An 8,946-nucleotide genomic window follows, 5' to 3' on the forward strand; every position below is an offset into this window, starting at 1 on the left:
GACTGCACTGCGGAGACTTGAGTAATACTTCAGTAAATGTACCTGTAGTAACTTTCCACCACTGTTAAAAGAATTGTTACACTGGTGACTCCTACTGGTTGTTTGGAGGGTTTTAACTGTAGGGGTGGGATATATGCATCACTCTATAACCACGGTATGCAGAATACCACAACACACAACATGTGGAACCTTGAACCTAGGGACTTCACTAGGATTAAAATACAGGGGGTCTTAGCCACCATGGTAGGCCTATGCATAACTTGCCCTTGCAAAATCTTTACACTCACATCTTTTTTACTGTTAAAGAACTACACTTATGTCAACAACCAGTCATGAAGCCAAGATGAAAACAGGTAAAAAGCAATAGACATATACTGTTCTTCCATTTCCCAGAAGTTACTGTAATGGTAGCTTTTAGACACATCAAAGCTGCATGGGGGGGGATGTACTGTGGTCCTGCTCCTCTTTAGGATATAACTTAAATTCTATCAATCTACTCATGTACATAAAATGTATGATAAAGTAATACCATATCTAATTCATCTCTGTATTAGATAAGTGGCAGGTCCACAAAATGCTATTTAATTACACTAATTACTGTTATTGCACTGTAGGTTGGTTCAATCAGTGTGATTTTGCTCTGTAGTTTGGCTTGCATACAAACATACAATAAATATCATGTGAGCTGTTGATAAGGATCCTATTTAAAGTGGCTATTTAATTTAATAACCTGATGCTAGAAGGAATAAAAGATTTAGAGTAACAATAATTGTATGCATATATGGATGATTGCTTTTATCTTACCTTATCATTTTTAATTCATAATTTATAAACCATTGTTCTTACGTTAATACACATTACTAAGTCATTTATAAACATAGTTATACATGTTGTATTCTTTATTAATAAGCTCATCTATAATATGCTTAATAATTGTATTTTCTTACTTCATATATGATCAGTTCACTATTTATAAATTAAGAATTATTTTAATGACAAACCATTTATATATGAGTTGTTAATGGTTCATAAGATCATTTGAAAATGATCACATAACTGCCTGTTTTTTGATACTTTCCCACGAAAGAATATAAACAATCTCAGCATAATTCATAAATCTAACAGTGGCAAAGCCCAAAGGATGCTACTAAGACTACCCGGAAGATGCCCCAGCTAACTTTACAGGGGAAAAGCTTCTCTGTTACAGGCCTGCTACCGTTTCTCTGAGACAGATCATCTATCACTACCAGCTCATCAATGATGTGCTTAATGATTGTATTTGATAAAAAGTGTTATTCCAATGAAAAACCATATAGTATATGCGCCTATGGTTCGTACGATCGTGTAGAACATTTAAGGAAATGATTTAATAAGTATTTTCTCTCTAAAGTAAGAACTATTTAGGCCATACAAAACATTACAAATGAGAAAAGTCTCAGTTAGGCTTCTTAAGTCTCAGCTTTATTACGGCCTTTATGACACTCATAGACTGTATATACAGTAACAGCCCTTCTCTCAGGTCTGTTCCTGCTACTCCAACACAACACTCGGCAGCTCACACACTCCATCCTCAGTCCGCACGCAGTGTTGAAGCAGATTCTGCTCAGTCCTGCTGTGAAAACCCACAGCCGGCATCTCCTCGTCCTCTTTTCTCCCCAACCACACTAATAATTGGTGACTCCATAACCAGAAGCATCCGTTTCTTTAATGCTACCACTCACTGCTTCCCCTGTGCCACCACGGCACCAAAGCAGTGTGGAAAGTCCGTTTTTATCTCTGGCCCCATTCCCACAGTTGGTGCTGGCCGCTTCAGTAGACTCCTTGGCCTCCACGACTGGCTCCAGTCTGCCTGCAGGGCTCACGGTGTGTGTTATGTGGATAATTTTAATATTTTCTGGCAAAGAATGTCTCTTTTTAAGACAGACGGACTTCGCCCAAACAAATGGGGCTCAGAAATGTTAGCTGCTCACATACAGCATGTGGTGCGGTCCACACATGACTTACGTGAATGACTAATCATTCATGCTGCACACCTGGACACACCACCGCTCACTGAACAGATCTCTGCCTCACTGCCACAAATAACTGTCTCCATCTGCTGGCATGTAAAGCCGTCTGCTCCCAGCGCTGTTCCACAGACTTCTATTCCTGTCATCATCACGCATAGACCAGTAAACCGAAATGTGCACATCCCACACAGAAATAATAGTAATCTCTTAAGGATTAGGACAACTGCACCAACTCCAGCACCCAGAACAAACTCATTTAAAATGGCTCTCTTCAATGTGAGATCTCTGTCAAGTAAGACTTTTATCTTAAATGATTTTATCTTGTCTGCAAATCTAGATTTTATGTTTTTAACTGAATCATGGTTTCAAATGAATGACTATATCCAGCTATAAAAATTAACAGCTATTAAAATGTCATCAAGTACGCTGTGATGAATTTAACTCCTTTGAAGTTCTCTCTCTTAAAGTTGGAGGGCTGCAACCTATCATATTTGTTATAATTTATCGCCCCCCAAAACCGCCTGGAGGATTTTTATCAGAACTTCCTGGATTTTTATCTACTCTGGTTTTAAATTATGACAGAATTGTTCTTTGTGGCGATTTTAATATTCATGTTGATGACCCCAACAATGTTAATGCAACTAACTTTTTAAATATGGCCACTTCTTTTAACTTCAAACAACATGTCAAAGGACAAACACATAACCGTGGTCATACACTGGACTTGGTTTTTACCCTGGGTGTCAGCATCTCCTCTGTGGAATTGGTGGACATGACCATATCTGACCACAGATGTATTGTTTTTAGCTGCGATTCGCCTGTTACTCATGCCGCCTCACCAAGCTCCATGTGTTCTCGCATCTTTAATGAACAAAGTTTTGCACATTCTTTCAGAGCCAAAGCCAACACCTGTCTGATTCCAACACCAACAATCTGGTCAATCACTTCAATCATATCTGCTTGTCGTCACTAAATATTACTGCTCCTCTAAAGGTTAGGCCTACATCTGAAGCTAGTAAGCAACCCTGGATAAATGACAGCATTCGCAGCCTAAAAAGGGAATGCAGGAAAGCAGAGCGCAGATGGAAAAAATCCAGTCTCCAAGTCCATTACCTCAGTCTGAAGGATTTATTAATTAACTACAATAACATGGTTAAGGATGCGAGAATACACTATTTTTCTGGACTCATTACTACACATAAACACAACCCCAGGTTTCTGTTTAAGACTGTGGATCAGCTGGTAAACCCAACCCCTCCTTGTGACAAAACAGAAATCCTGGTCATCAGGTCTCAGCAGACGGCAAATCAAATACTGCCATCTGCTGGTTCCCTAGTAAATAGCATTAAGCCTGTGGCAAAGAACCTTGGTGTTTGGTTTGATAGTAATTTAAATTTCGAGCAGCACACCACAAAGCTTGTTCAATCATGTTTTTATCAACTTAGAAATATAGCTAAAATTCGATCTATGTTAACTTTTAAGGACACCGAGACCATTTTACACGCCTTCATCTCATCACACCTGGATTATTGCAACAGCCTTTTCACCTGTTTAACCCCAAAATCTATTGATCGACTCCAGACTGTCCAGAACTCAGCTGCCAGGCTTTTAACCAGAACAAAGAAATATGACCACATTACTCCTATTTTAGCTTCATTACACTGTCTCCCAGTGTGTTTCAGAATTTACTTTAAAATTCTATTGATCACTTTTAAAGCTCTTCATTGCCTCTCGCCTTGTTATATTTCTGACCTTTTAGTCCCATACACACCAGCACGTACCTTGAGATCCTCGGGCAGAGGTCTGTTGTCTGTTCCAGAGTCTCGACTGAAAACTAAAGGGGACAGAGCGTTTGCTGTCAGGGCCCCGAGGCTCTGGAACAGCCTGCCCGAGGAAATCAGGTCGGCTGAGTCAGTGAACTCTTTTAAGTCCCTTCTTAAAACATACTTTTATAGGAGAGCTTTTCCCGATCTTATATGACTTTATTTTATACTTTTTATTTTATTGTATTTTACTAATTTCATATTAATCGGTATTTTAGTCTTTTCAATGTTTTCATGCTCTTATCTTGTTTTTTTGTATTATTCTTTACACTTGTTAAAGCACTTTGTAACTTGTTTTTGAAAAGTGCTCTACAAATAAGGATTATTATAATTATTATTATTATTATTATTATTATTATAATGACTGTTTTAATGTTCTTCATGTGTTGTTACTCGTTTAGGATTAATAACAAAAGCAGGTGTTTGTGTTAGCAGAGTGCCACTGAAAGTAGAAAATGGAACATAAGGCTACATATAGGTCTGCTTTAAAGGTCCTGAGGTTTATCACCACTCATATCAGTTCCTTTTTCATTACTGTGTCTTAATGTATACGCCTTAAAGTTAGTTCCTCTTCAGAGTTACGGTTCCATTATATTTGCAGAAGTTTGTCTGTTTCGGGTTTGTGCAATAGTGAGTACACTGCAGGGGTGGAAATTAACTTTTTGACTCACCTGCCTAGTTGGCTGGTAAATAAAAAATCCACCGGCCAACCGTATTTTTTACCGGCCAAACTAATAAATTGCCTTTTGTGTCACATACATTTATTTCTGTACTTTTAATTGATATAATAAGGTAGTATGTCAAATACAAACTTAAAGAAGAGGCCAGAGTGAAATCAGAAGCAAAATTATGTCATTGCTGTTAAATGTACTTAGGACATAAAAGTCTGTGTGTCAGACACTTAGTAGGAGGAGTTATGGAGTTTGATGGCCACAGGCAGGAATGATTTCCTGTGGTGCTCTTTGGTGCATTATGGGCGAATAAGTCTTGCACTGAAAGTGCTCCTATGTTCGAGCAGCACATCATGGAGTGGGTGGGAGACATTGTCCAAGATGACTTGTAGCTTGGACAGCATCCTCCTCTCTTACACCACCGACAGAGTCCAGCTCCACCCCCATAACGTCGCTGGCCTTTGAGATCAGTTTGTTGAGTCTGTTAGCATCCGCTACCCTCAGCCTGCTGCCCCAGCATGCAACAGCAAACAGGATAGCACTGGCCATCACAGACTCATAAAACATCTTCAGCATCGTCCTACAGATGTTGAAGGGCCTCGGCCTCCTCAGAAAGTAGAGGCGGCTTTGGCCCTTTCTTTAAAGGGCTTGAGTGTTCTTGGCCCAGTCCAGTTTATTACACAGCTTTTACACATTGACACTTTCTGACTCACAAACGTCAGGCTACTGTATGAACAAGCCTATGAACATGATAGTATTTGTGTTATATGTTGTGTTGTATGTTACTCAAAATACGTATTTATTTTCAAAAAATGGTGTCTACTGTATAAGCTATACTGTGCTCTTACTGATCCTTTCAGGCAATACAGTTTTTTCAATTACTAACAAGCATTACCAGCACATTTACCTAAACGCAAGATACTTTATCAAAACTCTTAACACAGCAACACACCTACCTCACACAATTAGCCAAATAGTAAATTTTCGGCTCAAAACCACATTTTGTTCTTTAAACACAAACTGTACTACTACTTACTTTTCATCTTTCAGCTCTACCTGCATACAGTAAACTATGTGAAATCCATTGATTTTTGTAATTCAGTTTCCTTTTACTGTAAACCTCCCTACATTTTTGGCTTGAGGGTCAATTGTGTGCATTTATGCCAACAAACTATGTAAAAGTGAATGAGTCATCTTTACTTTAAAAAATGTAGATTAGGAAAAAATGGAAGTCACAGAATAACAGAAGTAAAACCTTTATTAGCAACATGAAATTGCAGCAAGTGATCAACAAATAATGACAACCTATGTGGCTTTTGGTTCAAAATGTGTAAAAATATTGTCAAACACGTTTACGTTCCTTCTGGGCCATTATGCTCCTCCACCAAACACCGCCCGGCTCTGCCATCCCTAAGTACAAAGCAATCTCAGTCCCGACTGTTGTCATCTGTAATATCACGATGGTGAAACAAACAACCACAAGCTATCAGAGTAGGGGCATCCCTCTCTAACTTCAAGAAGCTCATGAAAACTCTCTTTCGAGAACGCTTCCTCTTATAACACCTCTAACCCCTAACCTCTGCACTTCCTGTGCTCTTCTTCTATCTCCTTACAATTCTCTTGTATTGACTACACTATTCGTTAACTCTTACTTCTTTACCTTATTGATGCTGGGCGTGCTAATAGCTCTTACTAGTGTTTATTGTCACTTGTAGAGCTCTCACTATGCACCTTGAACAGAAACACTTACCAGTTCAGCTACTCCTCCCTGGCCCTTTTACTCTCCCCGGCCCAACTATTCTTCTCCCTCGTTCAGACATAATTGATTCTTTCTCTCTTCTTCTGTGTTGTTCTGTATCCACATTTGATAAACTCCAGAAAGTCCCGTTTTTGCTGCATTGTGTATGTAATTGAAAGAACTTCAACACCTGCCTATGTCTCTGGTTGAGATTGGAATTAGCTGTGGTTGATTTATTTTACCCAAATTACAATAAATGAGCTATTTCTCAATGTTTCAGTGATCAGTTCATTCAGAAATGCTTATCAGCTGTTTCAATATAGATTTTGAGCTGCTATTGTAGCAGAAGTAGATGCATCATACATTATTTAAGATTTTCATTTCTGACATGTTTGTGTGCAAGCATTTGTAAATAACACAAAAAAAAATAGTTTTGGTATTGGGGGAGCTTGTACATAAAGAAAAGCTTAGCATTTTAGAAATGGGTTAATTGACTGCATATTCTGTGTAAACAACATGAATTGTGTTAATGGTATGGTATGAACAAACCGATGTGTGTGTTTAGAGTTTTGAAAATGTGACTACAGATTGGACAAATAGATGTTAGTGGTTGTAAAAAAAAACTGTAAAATCCCCCTTCAAATTGTAGTACACCAATCTGCCTCCCACAGAAAGCTATAAGCTAAAGTTTTTCAAAGAAGAGCCTGGCCTTTGAGCTCCAGGGTCAGCAACTTAAATAAAGAATCGGCAGGAAGGACCTCACAACTTTCCAAATGTTTATTGGCTGCCAGAACTTGACTATCAGATTGATTAGTTCTTACATTCTCATGCCACATTGTCCTTCCCCTTTTTATGGGTCAGTATGCCCAGTAGTTACAACACCCCTTGCTCTAGTCACAAATTAATTTTAAAAAATGTAATGCACATTTCAACAACAAGGTAATTCAAAGTGCTTTACGTAAAACACAAAAGCAACAGAGAAATATAAGAAAACATTTAAAAGCAACATAGGGAAATTGAAAAAATACACATTAAAATATAATAAAAGTTACAGTGCAGTGTACAATCAGGGTTAAAAGAGTCAAAAGAAAAATAAAAACAGGCTGAGGGGTTAAGCAAATAATTGAGTTACAAGTATTTTGAAAAGAGAATAAACAGAGAAGTACACTTAATCTACTCTCTCTAGCTAGTCTGTACTCGGGTCCATAGCAATCTTTGGGTCCACTGAAACTCCAAAAACCCACGGACACTACAGAGAAACCAGGACATGTCTGTCCACAGGCCACTTTGATCCAGTTGTACTCTGGACCCACTTGCGCGTTTGCAGGTGAACAGAGGTTACTGCAAATCACTGGGGCGCGAGATTTAAGGATTTTGAAGTAAAATCATAGAATATATTGTGTAATCTTTACATATTTTCCAATGCATAAAGACCCGATATTGTAGGTCACAATGTAAACCAAGACAAATGTATAATTTTCTCCTATTATACATTTCAAATGATTCACACAAATGAAAATCAAACACAAAATTCAGACACAACATCAAATATGTTTTCTCTATGACAATACTCATTCTACCGCTTTCAAAAGAGAGGAAAGACCTTCCTCCTGATCTTTTGAAGTACAAAATGAGGTTGTTTTTTTTTCACTAAGGTTGGTGACACATGGGCAAATACTTATTATCCATTCATCCATCATCAACTGCTTATCCTGCGTACAGGGTCGTGGGGGATTACTAATTACTAAATACTGATTGCTAATACTGATTAGAATGATAATTTTGATGTCATCAGGGAATGCATATAGGAGACACAGAAAATAAGTTTTAAAGTTTACAAAAAATAATATATTTATATAGATATAATATAAACTTACGGTTTTTTTCAGTTGCTAACATGCATTGGTCAAAGTCACATTGTCAAAACTCTTCACAAAGCAAAACAGAAGTTTATGTGGACAAAACTATGAATAATTTTTTTTGCTTTCACTCGAAATGCATTCAATGACCACTTTCTCCAAAATACATAAACTATTTTCCTATTACTACTCCACCACCTGCAAAACACTGTATATCTGCAGCACGTATACAATTTTATAACCATTCACGTTAGCAGAGGGCTAAACCGGAAGTTAGCCTGCTCAGCCGGCAAAAGTCAACACAATGGATGCTGTAGCACTACAGCCAACTAACGTTTGGCGGTGTAATTGCAGCCGGAGACACCAATGCATAAGTATAAATGCATGGCTACGACGTAGTCACGCATGTAGCCCTGACTCAAGAGTATAAATCAAGCTTTACTGTGGAAACAATTGAAAAAACTGTTTTGCAGCACTGAAATTTCAGGAATTATTTTTTTGTTTCAACATTTTATATTTCGAGTCAATTACTATATGCAATGACATTGAAACAAATTTCTACTATGTCTGATTTATTCTTGTTACATATATTTTAGTACAGTCAATAAAGTGAAAACATGTTATTCTTCTTCTATAATAAATTAAAAATACTGATTTATATGAAAAATCATTCAAACTTCAAAGATAGAAATGCATAATTTATGTGTAATGCTCCCTGTTGTTAGTGGTTACTAGGTCAGTGTGTTATGATTGACAATGTATGCTTTCTGAGTGAGTATTGTTGCCAGTGTTTGGTTGAATGAGTTTATTTTGAGGCTCATATGAAGTGCTTTGGTGGTTTGAGTG

The sequence above is a fragment of the Micropterus salmoides genome, unplaced genomic scaffold (genome assembly GCF_014851395.1).
Source record: "Micropterus salmoides isolate LMB-PRFRI ecotype aquatic unplaced genomic scaffold, ASM1485139v1 Ms_hic_scaffold_10, whole genome shotgun sequence".
Lineage (NCBI taxonomy): Eukaryota > Metazoa > Chordata > Actinopteri > Centrarchiformes > Centrarchidae > Micropterus > Micropterus salmoides.